Source organism: Equus caballus, chromosome X, assembly GCF_041296265.1.
Source record: "Equus caballus isolate H_3958 breed thoroughbred chromosome X, TB-T2T, whole genome shotgun sequence".
In the NCBI taxonomy this organism is placed as follows: domain Eukaryota; kingdom Metazoa; phylum Chordata; class Mammalia; order Perissodactyla; family Equidae; genus Equus; species Equus caballus.
In genome coordinates, this window is record NC_091715.1 from 73370154 (window position 1) to 73385367 (window position 15214).

Here is a 15214-nt window from a genome sequence, read left to right on the forward strand (position 1 = left end):
CCCTCAATAAAGGCATAGTGAGGCATTGGCAAAAGACCCCCATGTGGAGCTTGCCATATGTCCTTGTTTGAAACTCATTTTAACTCCATGCCTAGCACACAGTATATGCTCAATAAATTCTTGCTGAATGATTTCATAAAAAATAAATTTTGTTTTATTTTACCATTTCTTATTGAAGGGGGAAAGTGTATAAAATTCCCCAACCTACTCTGATCAGAGCTGTGCTTCTCTGAAGTGATTCTTCTAGTTTGCAGAATATAATTAATCATCATTCCACATTCTTTCAGTAATCATACCTCAGAAATCGTTTGAACAGAGCCTAAAAAGCATACAATAAAAATGTTTAATTTTACCTTTCTACCTTTCTATCTGTAATGAGATGTGCAAAGAACAGAACATCTAAATTTGATTTGTTAGTTTTCCTTTCCTACAGTGATTCAAATACACATTGAAATCATACCAGAATACCAGAATTTAGAGACAGATGCAAGGAAACGCAATTATCATTGACTATAAGCTGCTTAAGGGTAGAATTCAGGTCTGGATTACTTTACTCTCCTCATAACCTGGCACTGGCTCTTTCTCCATGAAAGCTAACTATTGAATGAGAAAACGCATTTAACACGTAGTGCTTCACATGACCAAGCCTGGTTGGTGTAGGGTTGAAGGAAGCGAAAATGGGGACAATGAAAAGGAAGAAAAAGAACCCAGAAAGGAAAACTCAAGAGTGTGATGTAAAACTTGGCTGACTCCTGCAATCTAACAGAGGGCTTGTCCTAGGTAGAGTAATTGCACTGGTGATGTATGTGAGCATCCAAGCAGAAGAGCAGGCAGCAAGGAATTGGAAGAGCTAATGACATATATACTCTCTAAACAAAATCAAAGTTTTAGGTCTAATTTTAACCCCATTACCCCTTCCAATATCCCTTTATAGCAAGTTACCTGTGAATCTGAAGTGGTTGTCTGCTTGGTTCTGTTTCCAATATGATTCAGCAGGGATTGACCTTATTATAAAACTTCAACTTTTTTTTCTTCTCATCTTAAGTCACTTTAGCTCTAAGCAGGATTTAAGACTCCAATTTTTCATGTGTCACAACAAACACTGAAAATTCTTTTCTCTCTGGCTTATGGAAAATTGTTGACTTGGACAACACTAATGTCTTCCAGCTGTGGTAACTATTCATGTGCTAAACTAAGGATGTTGATACAAATAAGGCTAAGATATCCTTCCTGCAAAACTGTAGGCCTGGATTTTGGGGAACAAGCAAATGACTGGGCAATTAACCTGGAGTTTTCCATTTTTCCACATGTAGATCTATATTTTCTTTTGCTAGGAAAAAGATAAAGTATAGAATAATGTAGAAAACATTCCCTTATAACACTTGCAGTCTGGTTACACATCTTGCCATCACTTTCTATAGCTTTGGATTTCTTTCCCTTTCTCTTGGGTTTTGGGGCAGCTGCAGGTGAGAGTTTGTGCCTCCTTGCTATAAAGACAATTGACATAGCATATGTCTGAATCTCTGTCAACATCCTTCATTAGTTTCATATTATTTTATTCTTTCCCCAAACTTCCTGCTTTAACAAAGATTGATGTTCACGGCTGAACTGTAATGCACTGGATTCTATCTCTTCACTATTTCCAGCGTGGGCCCTTGGCCAACTTGTAAAAGCAGCACAGTTGGAGCTCAGTTCAGCCTTCATTTTCAGGTCCACAGTGATCTCATACTCTCCACATTCTCTTGTTCCACTATCAAGATGGACTATTTGTAAAGAATCTAATAAGTGGACATGCACTGAGATGTAACTAAGAGGAAAATCTGGCTGGGTTATCTCTTCTAGGATGGATTTACATTTTCTCAAAGGTTCAAGCTTTAAGCCAAAAGAATGACTTGCTAATGATACAATTTCTACTTGAGACGTTTTTTTTTTCCTGCGACCGTTGGCAATTTACTTCATCTATGTACACAAAGTACTGTTTCCAACTGGTGGCTTCTCTACTCTTTCCATTTGTGTTCAACCTCCTTTCAATTTTTAGTCCCAATTTATTAGGCTTTGTTTGGCCTTTCTCAATGTGTCCTTTTCAGAAAGTGCAGGAAAGATGAACGTGAAGGAGAAACTCTACAGTAAGACTGCCTGGATTAGAATCTTGGTTCCACTATTTGCTTACTATGTGATTTTGCACAAATCACTTAGCATCTCTATATCTGAGTTTCCTCATCTATAAAATAGAGATAATGATAATCCCTACCTCATAGGGTTGTTCTGAGGATTAAGTAAGAAAATATATAAGAAATACTTAGAACAGTACTTGGTAAATAGTATGCATTGTATTAGTGATAGCAATTATTTTTATTATGTTCCAGCCTTCCATTTTCACTTGTTTATGTAGGCACTAGAGGAAAGTAAGAATGAATAAAAGCAAGACTGTAGTTCATTAGTCCCTTAGAAGCAACTGTAAATACTCCTATATCCTGCTCTCTTCTCCCACTGCCTAACACCAGTCACATTCCTGTTTCTTCTATGCTTTTTCTCTTCAGAAATTTCAAGCCCCTCACCTATTTTCATGTCTTTCCTTGTCCTGAATTCAAACACCTTTAGCAAGCAAATTTTTCCCTCTTCATATCCTTTTCTGCTCACTCAATTTATCTATCATTGTTATTATTCACTAATTATCAGGATAGTAGGACATCATTGGGGCCTTTCTGCCTTAGTTATTTTCCAGTGAGAGTCCTTAGGTCAACCTCTTATAGTATTTGTACTTAAAACATGAGAGTAGTTGTCCTATTCCTGCCATGGATTATTAATTACCCTAGGCAATTGAATCAGATGTATGTATTATATCATTGTTTTATTAGAAACCATAGCAGTCTTCCAGTTAATTCTGAGAAGGGATTTTTTAGAAAGGCAGTAGTGTAGGTGGTCGCTGGAATCTTTTACCCTAGTAGAGTGGTCTTGAGGTTGATTACAAGACTCACCACTCTATCAGAGCTCTTTTCCTTGTGAAAGGTTTTAATGAATCTTACATGAATCTCATTATGGTCAGAGGTGTCTGATGTTTTCATCAGGAGCAACTACTTTTCACTTCATTGAAGACTTGAGCCAATTGGGGTGAGAGAATTAGGGACTCAAGTGGAAACTGGGGTACTGCTAACCTTAAAGACCTGTAGTAAAGTAATCATGTGTGTGTGTGTGTGTGTGTGTGTGTGTGTGTACTTTCCTTCACACTGAGATTCCCAGCAAACATCTGAAAAAGGTATGTGGCAGAATTAATCTTCTTCCAGTTCTAGTTGTATGTCCAGGGGTTGGGGGCTTCATGCCCCAAGGGGTGCTGGTATGTCATTTGTAACACAGGTGTTGAGAAACACTAGCCCCATTCCTTAACTGTATTGGAACAGTTAATCTATGAGATGGCAGAGCTAACTTCTCACCCTATTTCTGTGTCAATGGACAGAACGTCTGCTTAAACCAGGAACAAATTCTTTGTTGACAAAAATGGAACAATCACTAAAAGCAGGAAACCAGCAGCTGGAAAATCTGTACATGGAAAAACAAATGACTGTGGGCAGCAGAAATTAGTTACCTTGGCAGATACTAGACATGTCCCATATGCATTCAAGGCATATTAATGTGAAACATCAGCTTGTCCTAAGCAAAGCCATATGTTCATTATGAAAGACAAGGAAAGTTAAACAATATTTTGAAAGTTAGGACTGTTGCTTGTAATCAGGAATGGATATCAAACGTTTCCCGAATATGAACAACAATTGAATGAAAATATATGTGATATATACAGAAAAGATTAGTGAGGAAATTGAAGAAACTCAGACACTTTGCATTTTTAACATACTTAGCACATACATTTGTCACTAAGGAATCAAAAAAGGTCACAAAAAAGTTGACTCATTTTAGTTCACTACAAAATATATCCTGTGAAAACACATTTTATATTCTGTGCAGTTGATAATACACTATTTACACAATTCTAGAACCAGTTAAACAAAATTTGAGATGAAATTGGTCAAAATTGTAATTTATTTATTTTTACTGAGGTATAATTGACATACATTAAATTACTTTTAGGTGTACAACATAATGATTCAATATTTGTATATATTGTGAAATGATCACCACAATAAATCTAGTTAACATCTGTCACAATACACAGTTATCCAATTTTTTTTCTTGTGCTGAGAACTTCTAAGATCTACTCTCTTAGCAACTTTCAAATATGCAATGCAGTATTGTTAACTAGTCACCATGCTGTATATTACATCCTCATTTACTTATTTATTTCATAACTGGAATCACAGCTTTTTAAAAAATTATTTTATTGAAGTCAAATTGGCTTAAAAAATTTCAGATGTACATCACAATATTTCAGGTGTACATCACAATATTTTACTTTCTGTATAGACTGCATCTTTTTCACCACCAACAATCCGGTTTTTATCCGTCACCATACATATGAATCCCTTTATCCTTTTCACACTCCCCCTACTCCCTTCTCACTGGTAACCACTAATCTGTTTTCCTTATCTATGTGTTTGTTTATCTTTGACATAAGAATGAAATCATATCGTATATGTCTTTCTATGTCTGACTTATTTCGCTCAGCATAATAGCTCCGAGGTCCATCCATATTGTCACAAATGACACGATTTTGTCTCTTTTTATGACTGAGTAGTGTTCCGTCTTATGTATATCCACATCGTCTTTATCCATTCATCTGTTGATGGGCATTTGGGTTACATCCACGTCTTGGCTATTGTGAATAATGCTGTAATGAACATAGGTGTGCATAAATCGCTTTGAATTATTGATTTCACGTTCTTTGGAAAAATACCCAGTAGTGGAATATCTGGATCATATGATATTTCTATTTTTAATTTTTTGAGAAATCTCCATACTATTGTCCATCCTGGCTGCAGTTTGCATTCACACTAGAAGTGTATGAAGGTTTCCTTTTCTCCACATCTGCTCCAAAACTTGTTGTTTCTTGCCTAGTTGATTTTAGCCATTCTGACAGGTGTGAGGTGATATCTCATTGTAGTTTTTATTTGTATTTTCCTAGCAATTAATAATGTTGAACATCTTTTCATGTGTCTCTTGGTCATCTGTATATCTTTGGAAAAATGTCTGTTCATATCCTCTGTTCATTTTCTTATCAAGTTGTTCATTTTCTTGTTGTTGAGTTGTACGTGTTCTTCATATATTTTGGAAATTAACCCCTTGTTGGATATATGATTTGCAAATATTTTCTCCAAGTTGGTGGGTTGTCTTTTCATTTTATTCATGGTTTCCTTTGCCATGCAGAAGCTTTTTGATCTGATATAGTCCCATTTGTTTATTTTTGTTTTGTTTCCCTTGCCAGACATTGTATTCAAAAAGATACTGATAAGACTGATTTAAAGAGTGTACTTGCCTGTACTTTCTTCTAGGAGTTTTATGGTCTCAAGTTTGACGTTCAAGTCTTTAATCCATTTTGAGATAATTTTTGTGTTTGGTGTAAGATAATGGTCTACTTTCATTCTTTTGCACATGGCTGTCCAATTTTCTCAATATCTTTTATTGAAGAGACTTTTTTTCTCCATTGTATGTTCTCAGCTCCTTTGTCAAAGATTAGCTGTCCACAGACATGTGGTTTCATTTCTGGGCTTTCAATTCTGTTCCATTGATCTGTGTGTCTGTTTTAATGCCAGTACCATGCTGTTTTGATTACTAGAGCTTTGTAGTATTTTTTGAAGTCAGGGATTGTGATACCTTCAGCTTTGTTTCTGCCTCCTCCCCAGTATTACTTTGGCTATTCAGGGTCTTTTGTTGTTCCATATACATTTTAGGATTCTTTATTCTATTTCAGTGAAGAATGTCCTTGGAATTCTGATTGGGATTGCATTGAATCTAAAGATTGCTTTAGGTAATATGCACGTTTTCACTATGTTCTTCCAATCCATGAGCATGCAATATCTTTCTATTTCTTTATGTTTTCTTTGATTTCTTTCTCTAATATCTTATAATTTTCAGTGTATAGGTCTTTCCTCTCCTTGGTTAAGTTTATTCCCAAGTATTATATTTTTTGTGTTGCAATTGTAAATGGACTGTGTTTTTATTCCTATTTCTGCTAGTTCATGGTTAGCTTATAGAAATGTAAGTGGTGTGAGTATGTTGACTTTGTATGCTGCAACTTTACTATATTCATTGATTATTTCTAATAGATTTTGGTGGATTCTTTAGGATTTTCTATATATAGACTGGTGTCATCTGCAAATAGTGTCAATTTTACTCCTTCCTTTCTTGCTTGCATAGCTTTTGTTTCTTTTTCTTGCCTAATGGCTCTGATTGAAACCTCCAGTACTATGTTGAATAAGAGTGGTGAGAGTGGCTTTCCTTGTCTTTTTCCAGATCTCAGAGGAATGGCTTTGTTTTTCACCATTAAGTATGATGTTGGCTGTGTGTTAGCCATATATGGCCTTTCTTATTTTGAAGTACTTTCCTTCTATACCCATTTTATTGAGAGTTTTTATCATAAATGGATGTTGGATCTTGCTAATGCTTTCTCTGCATCTATTGAGAAGGTCATGCGATTTTTATTCTACATTTTGTTAATATGACGTATCACATTGATTGATTTGCAGATGTTGAACCATCCCTTCATGCCTAGAATAAGTCCTATTTGCTCCTGGTGTGTGATACTTTTAATGTATTGTTGTATTCAATTTGTTAATATTTTGTTGAGAATTTTTGCATGTATGTTCATCAGCGATATTGGCTTGTCATTTTCCTTTTTTGTGTTGTCCTTCTCTGGTTTTGGTATCAGGATAATGCTGGCCTTGTAGAATGAGTTAGGAAGCATCCCATCCTCTTCAATATTTTGGAATAGTTTGAGAAGGATAGGTATTAAGTCTTCTTTGAATATTTTGTGGAATTCACCTGAGAAGCCATCTCATCCTGGAATTTTGTTTTTTGGGAAGTATTTGATTACTGTTTCAATCTCTTTACTTGTCATTGGTCTATTCAGATACTCTATTCCTTCTTGATTCAGTTTTGGGAGGCTGAATGATTCTAAGAATTTATCCATTTCTTCTAGGTTATCCAATTTGTTGGCATTTGGCTTTTCATAGTATTCTCTTATAATCCTTTGTATTTCTGTGGTGTCTATTGTAACATCCTTTTTCATCTCTGACTTTATTTGTTGGAGTATTCTCTCTCTTTTTTTTTTTTTTAGTGAATCTGGCTAAGAGTTTGTCAATTTTGTTTATCTTCTCAAAGAGTCAACTCTTTGTTTCATTGATCCTTTCTATTATTTTTTTAGTCTTTATTTCACTTATTTCTTCTTTGATTTTTATTTCCTTCCTTCTACTTACTTTGTGCTTTGTTTATTCTTTTGCTAGTTCTTTTAGGTATAGTGTAATATTGCGTATTTGATAATTTTCTTGTTGGTTCAAATAAGACTGTAGTGTCTAAATTTCTCTCTTAGTATGTCTTTTGCTGCATCCCGTAAGAGTTGGTATGTCATGTTTTCATTTTCATTTGTCTCCAGGTATTTTTGGATTTCTCCTCTGATTTCTCCATTGATCCAATGGTTGTTCAGTAGCATGTGGTTTAGTCTCCATGTATTTGTGAGTTTCCCAGCTTTTTTCTTGTAGTTGATTTCTAGTTCATACCATTGTGGTTGGAAAAGATACTTGATATGATTTAAATGTTCTTAAGTTTATTGAGACTTGCTTTGTTTCTCAACATATGGTCTATCTTTGATGAATTTTCCATGTGCACTTGAGAAGAATGTGTATTCTGCTGTTTTTGGATGGAATTTTCTGTATATATCTATTAAGTCCATATGCTGTAGTGTTTCATTTAAGTCCACTGTTTCCTTGTTGACTTTTTGTCTGGATGATCTATCCATTGACTTAAGTGGGGTGTTAAGGTCCCCTACTATTATTGTGTTCCTGTCACTTTCTCCCTTTATGTCTGTTAATACTTGCTTTATATACTTCTGTGCTCCTGTGTTAGGTGCATATATGTTCATAAGAGTTATGTCTTCTTGGTGGAATGTTCCTTTTATCATTATATAATGCCCATGTTTGACTCTCATTATCTTTTTTATCTTGAAGTCTGTTTTGTCTGATGTAAGTATCACTACACCTGCTTTCTTTTGCTTGCCATTTACTTGAAGTATTATCTTCCATCCCTTCACTCTGAGCCTATGTTGTCTTTAGAGCTGAGATGTGTTTCCCAGAGGCAGCATAGTGTTGGGTCTTGTTTTTTAATCCATCCTTTCAGTTTGTGTCTTTTGTTTGCCAAATTCAATCCATTTACATTTAGAGTGAGTATTGATATATGTGGGCTTAATTCTGACATTTTATCTTTTCTTTTCTGGTTGTTCTAAATTTCTGTTGATTTTTTTCCTTGTATGTCTGTCTGCCATTTCCATTTGGTGGTTTTCTGTGATGTTTTCTCTTTATTTATGCTTTGTAACCTAGTTCTGATTTTTTTTTATTTTGTAGTTACCATGAGGTTTGCATAAAAGATCTCATAAATGGCATAGTCCTTTTTCTGATAGCATCTTACCCCCATTAGTCTATGCACATTCCCTCCCTTTCCACCTCCCCTTCTATGCTTTTGTTGTCACAAATTATTTTTTGTCTTGTGAGTTTCTGACCAAATTGCATTGATTATAGTTATTTTTGATGATTTCTTCCTCTTTATGTTTTATGTTATAGTAAGTGGTAACCTATTCTGATATAGCCACAATTTTCTGATTCTCTCTGTCTATTTATCTCCTTTCTCAAGGTTTTGTAATACTTTGCTTTTTAGTATCAAATAGGAGAGCTCCTTTCAATGTTTTTTGTAAGGCAGGTCTAGCGGCTATGAACTTCCCCAGCGTTTGCTTGTCTGGGAACACTTTTATTTCTCTGTAACATCTTAAGGATAATTTCACTGGATAGAGTATTATTGGCTGGTAGTTTTTGTCTTTCAATATTTTGAATATATCATTCTACTCTTTACTAGCCTGTAGTGTTTCTCCTGAGAAATCTACTGAAAGCCTGATGGGGGTTCCTTTTTAGGTTATTTTCTTCTGTCTTACTGCCCTGAATATATTTTCTTTGTCATTGATTTTTTACAGTTTTAATATTATATGCCTTGGAGAAGGTCTTTTTGCATTGTGGTAATTAGGAGTTCTCTTAGCTTCATGTACTTGAATGTCCAGTTCTTTCCCCAGGTTTGTGAAGTTCCCAGCTATTGTTTCTTTGAATAAGCTCTCTGCTTCTTTCCCCCTGTCTTCTCTTTCTGAGATACCTGTAATCCTTATGTTACTTTTCCTAATTGAGTCAGATATTTCTCAAAGAATTTCTTAATTTTTAAAAAATCTTAGTTCTTTCTCCTACCTCACCTGAATCATTTGTAGATGTCTATCCTTGAGCTTACTAATTCTTTCCTCCATATGGTCTCCTCTATTTTTAATGCTTTCTATATTATTTTTCATCTTACTAATTGTGTTCTTCATCTCCAGAATTTATGATTGCTTTTTTTCCAGAGTTTCAATCTCTTTGGTGAAGTACTCTTTCTCTTCATTAATTTTATTCCTGAGCTCATTTAACTTTCTTTCTGAGCTTCCACGTAACTTGTTGAGTTTCTTTATGACAGCTATTTTGAATTCTCTGTCAGCCAGATTGTAATCTTTTGTGAGTTTAAGTTTGGTTTCTCGAGAGCTGTCATTTTCCTTCTGTTCCGTCCTTTTGCTGTAGTTGTTCATGGTATTTGATGAATTGATCCTCTGCTCTTGCATTTGGGGTAGTAAGCACCTATCTTATTTGGGTGCTACTTTGGTTACTTTGATTCTGTGCTGCGTCTGATTGTATTTGAGAGCCTGCGCTTTCCACCCTCGCTGCCTCAGCCAGGGATGTTGTCAGTGCCCTGCTTGTGCCACTTGTGACTTTGGGGTTGCTGATGTCCTGCTGTTTATGATCTCACTTTAGTCTCAAGTTTCGCCACTGGGGTCACAAAGCTGTGAGCACTTATACTGCTTCTGGGGTCGCCTGGGTCTCATTTCCCTCCACTGACTCTCCATGGGCTCAGATGTGGCTGGCCCATGCACCACATGTGCTGCTCTTCCTGGGTTGTCTGAGAGTGCTTGTTGCACTGTTGCCAGGCATGCTGTGTTCACAGGTGTCACTGTCACTGCTGGGAACCCAGAGACCAAGGGAATTGTATGCATCTCCTGCTGCTGGTGGAGCTGGTGTCAGGGGCGCCACCACTGGGAGCTGGGTCACTGATTCTGCTGTGGTTCCTGAATCCTCTGGTTACAGATTGCACCTGCTACCACTAAGGGGGATCAAGGGCTAACCAGGGAGAGAATTTTGTTGTTGTTCACTGTGCAGCCTCTGGTCTCTGTCACTAGCTGGTGTGTTTTGGAAACTTAAATCAGAGCACCCCACCCCAGTCAGGGAAATCCTAGTTTTGTATACTATCTCCAGTGTTGGAAAGCCTTGACCACTGCCCAGGGAGGAGGTGGGGGTGGACACACAGAATTTGCTGGGAGATCATCAGGGAACAATCTGACCCACCCTCTCCATCCCTGCCAAGAACATTAACAGGGTAGTAGGCTGAGTCCACTGGGAGATGGGCCGGTAGCAAGCCTACCCATCTTCTCCACCTCTGCTGGGACTGCTCAAGGGTTAGCAGGCTGAGTCCACTGGGAGATGAGCAAGGACCAAGACAACCCACCCTTTCCACCTGTGCCAAGACCAGGACTGCTCATGGGAGAGTGAGCTGAGTCCACTGGGAAATGGGCAGAGAGAAAGCTGCACCTGTCTTCTCACAGGGGTGCAGGCCAGTGTGAGGATTCATGCCCTGGATCACTGCTTCTGGGGAAGGGGAGGTGCTCCCTTAGTTACACTGCCTTTTGGGGGTCCAGTCCACCCACCTTCAGCTGTATAGATGATTGGATCTCTTATGCATCCTGTCGTGCTGTGTAGGGTTGTGGTTATAACTTAGAGGAGAGAGACAAACAGAGCAACTCACTCTGCCATCATGCTAACATCACCCTGGAATTGAAGCTTTTGACTCCCTTCACTCATTTCGCCGATCCCCAGACTCTGGCAACCACCAGTTTGTTCCCTGTATCCGTGTGATTTTTCTTTTAAATTCCTTATATAAGTGAGATCATATGATATTTGCCTTTCTCTGTCTGACTTATTTCACTTAGCATAATACCCTCAAACTTCATCCATGTTGTCACAAATGGCAAGAATTTACTCTTTTGTATTCCTGAATAATATTCTATTGTGTGTATATATGTGCAGATCACATTTTCTTTATCAATTCATCTGTCAATGGGCATTTAGATTATTTCCATATTTTGGCTATTGTAAATAATAATGCAAAGAATATGGGGGTGCATATCATTTTGAGTTAGTGTTTTCACTTTTTTCAAATGAATATCTAGAATCAGAAATACTAGATCATATGGTAGTTTTTCCACATTTACATTCTGACCACCAACAACACACAAGTGTTCTCTTTTCTCCACATCTTCACCAGCACTTGTTATATCTTGTCTTTTTGATAATAGCCATTCTACCAGATATGTGGTGATATCTCATCATGGTTTTGATTTACATTTCCCTGATGATTAGCAATGCTGAACATCTTTTCATGTGCCTGTTGGCCATCTGTATGTCTTCTTTGAAAAATGTGTATTCAGATCCACTGCCATTTTTAAATTGGATTATTAGTGGTTTTTTGCTATTGAGTTGTATGAGTTCTTTATAAAATTTGAATATTAACCTGTTATCAGATATATAACTTGAAAATATTTTCTTCCATTATGAAGGTTGCCTTTTCATTTGTTGATGGTTTCCTTTGCTGTACAGAAGCTCTTTACTTTGATATAGTCCTGTTTGTTCACTTTTGCTTTTGTTGCATTTGCTTTTGGTGTTAAATCCAAAAAAATCATCACCAAGACCAATGGCAAGGAGTTTATTGCCTAAGTTTTCGTCTAGGAATTTTGTGGTTTCAGATAATACATTGAAGTCTTTAATTCATTTTGAGTTAATTTCCTGTGTATGGTGTAATATAGTAGTCCAGTTCCATTCTTCTGCACATGGCTGTCCAATTTTCACAGCACCATTTATTGAAGAGACTGTCTTTTTCCCTTTGTATATCCTTGTCTCCTTTGTCATCAATTAATCGACTAGGTATATGTGGGTTTCATTCTGGGCTCCCTATTCTTTTCCATTGACCTACGTGTGTGTCTTCATGACAATGCCATTCTATTTTGATTATGATAGCTTTGTAATATGGCTTGAAATCAGGAAGTGTTATGCCTCCAGCTTTGTTCTTCTTGCTCAAAGTTGCTTTGGCTATTTGGGGTCTTTTGTGGTTCCATACGACTTTTGGGGTTGTTTGTTCTATTGCTGTGAAAAATGCCATTGGAATTTTAATATGGATTACATTGAATCTGTAGATGCTTTGGGTAGTATGAACGTTTTAACGATATTAATCTTCCAATTCATAAGCTTGGAATATCTTTTCATTTATTTGTGTCTTCTTTAATTACTTTATCAATGTCTTATAGTTTCTGTGTACAAGTCTTTCAGCTCTTTGGTTAAATTTATTCCTAGATATCATTCTTTTTGATGCAACTGCAAATGGGATCATTTTTTAAATTTCTCTTTCTGATTGTTATTAGTGTACAAAAATGCAATAAATTTCTGTATATTGATTTTGTGTCTTGCAAATTTGCTTAATTCATTTACGGGCTTACTTCATTTTATTGTGTTTTTCTTTATTGTGCTTTGCGGATATTATGGTTTTTATGAAACCCTCCACCAGCAAAAAATTATGATTTGTTGAAGGCTCAAATGATGGTTAGCATTATTTAGCAATAAAGTATTTTTAAGTTGTTATGTACATTGTGTTTTAGGCATAATGCTGTTGCATGCTTAATAGCCTATAATGTAGTGTCAACTTAAGTTTTATATGCACTGAGAAACCAGAAAATTTGTATGACTGAGTTTATTGAGATATTCACTTTATTGTGGTGGTCTGGAACTGAACCCATGATATTTTTAAGGTATGCCCGTCTTCTAGTAGTTTTTTTGATGGGATATTTAGGATTTTCTATATATAACATTGTGTCATCTGCAAATAGTGACAGTTTTACCTCTTCCTTTCCAATTTGGATGCCTCCTATTTCTTTTCTTGCCTAATTGCTCTGGCCTGGACTTCCAATACTATGTTGAATAAAAGTGAGAGTGGACATCCTTTCTTGTTCTTGATCTTAGAGGAAATGCTTTCAGCTTTTCACCATTAAGGATGATGTTAGCTGTTGGCTTGTCACATATGACCTTTATTATGTTGTGACGTGTTTCCCCTATTCCCACTTTGTTGAGAGTTTTTATCATAAATGGATATTGAATTTTGTCAAATGCTTTTTCTGCATCTGTTGAGATGATCATATAATTTTTATCTTTCATTTTGTTAGTGTGGTATGTCACCTTAATTGATTTGTGGATGTTGAGCCATCCTTGCATCACTGGAATAAATCCCATTTGATTGTGATGTGTGATCCTTTGAATGTATTGTTGAATTTGGTTTGCTAATATTTTGTTGAGGATTTCTGCAGGGATACTGGCCTGTAATATTCTTTTCTTATGGAGTTCTTGTCTGGTTTTGGCATCTGGGTAATACTGGCCTGTAAAGTGAGTTTGGAAGTGTTTTTTCCTTCTCTATTTTTTGGAAGAGTTTAAGAAGTATAGGTATTAATTCTTTGAATGTTTGGTAGAATTCACCACTGAAATTCTCTTGTCCTGGAGTTTTGTTTGTTGGGATGTTTTTGATTACTGATTCAATCACCATACTAGTAATCAGTCTGTTCAGAATTTTTATTTTTCAAGATTCAGTTTTCAAAGGTTGTATGTTTTTAGGAATTTATCCATTTCCTCTAAGTTTTACAGTTTCTTGGTGTATATTTTTTTGTAGGCATCTCTTATGATCCTTTGTATTTCTGAGGTATCAGTTGTAACATCTCATCTTTCATTTCTAAATTTATTTATTTGAGCCATCTCGTTATTTCCTATTGACTCTAGCTAAAGTTTCGTCACTTTTCTTTATTGTTTCAAAGAACCATGTGTTCATTTCATTGATCTTTTTCTATTGTATTTTTAGTCTGTATTTCATTTGTTTCTGTTCTGATCTTTATTTCCTTCATTTTGTAACTTTGGGCTTCAGTTTTTCTTTGTTTTCTAGTTCTTTGATGTGTAAAGTTAGGTTGTTTATTTGAGTCTTTTTGTTTCTTGAGGTAGGCATTTATTGCTATGAACTTTCCTCTTAGAACTGCTTTTTCTGCATTCTATAAGTTTTGGTTTGTTGCATTTCCATTTTTATTTGTCTCAAGGTATCTTTTGATTTCTATTTTCTTGTTTGACTCATTGGTTGTTAAGTAGCATGTTGTTTAATCTCCACATATTTGTGAGTGTTTTAATTTTCCTCTTATAATTGATTTCTAGTTTCTAAAATTGTAATTTAATTCAGACTTTAGAAACTTATGACACATAAGGCCATGTGGAGAAGTATTAAGAAATCTGTAAAATCACAAAACCATAAAAGTACTGCTTTCTACTATACAATATCTCAATAGAATAAAATAAAAACAATTAGAGGTTTTGGTTTAGTACTCTCTCCAAGTTTCCAATTTTTAAAAGTCATTTGTACTTCCAGAAATATGAAGTAAATGTACTTTTTCCTATTCCTCCTGCAACCAAAAGCACTGAACATTATATATAAAACAAATTTAAGAAGACTGTAAAAGGTGGTAGGGAGAGATGGTTGAACATTGAGGGACCTCAGGGCTTTAGGACCAACGTGGTGGTGAGGTCCCTGTGTTTTCTTTTAACACCATATATTCTAAACTTTGAGAAACAAGTGCCCATGGAATGCCAATAGGTACAGACAGAATAATGCCCTAGCAAAACCCTGCTTTCTCTAGTCAATGGACCAGTAAAAAGGCAACTTAATAAGACCAAACACTTTTAGAAGATAATTTCTCTACTCCAGTCAAACACTATGGAAAAAGCTATGGTTCCACCTATACCATCTAAGGCCAAGTAGGGAGCCTGCACTTACAGGCCTGTGAGCCTGTAACGAGGTGTTCCAATACCTCCACTAGGATGATCATAGAAGGCATGTAGGGACCCAAGACTTTTACTCCTGC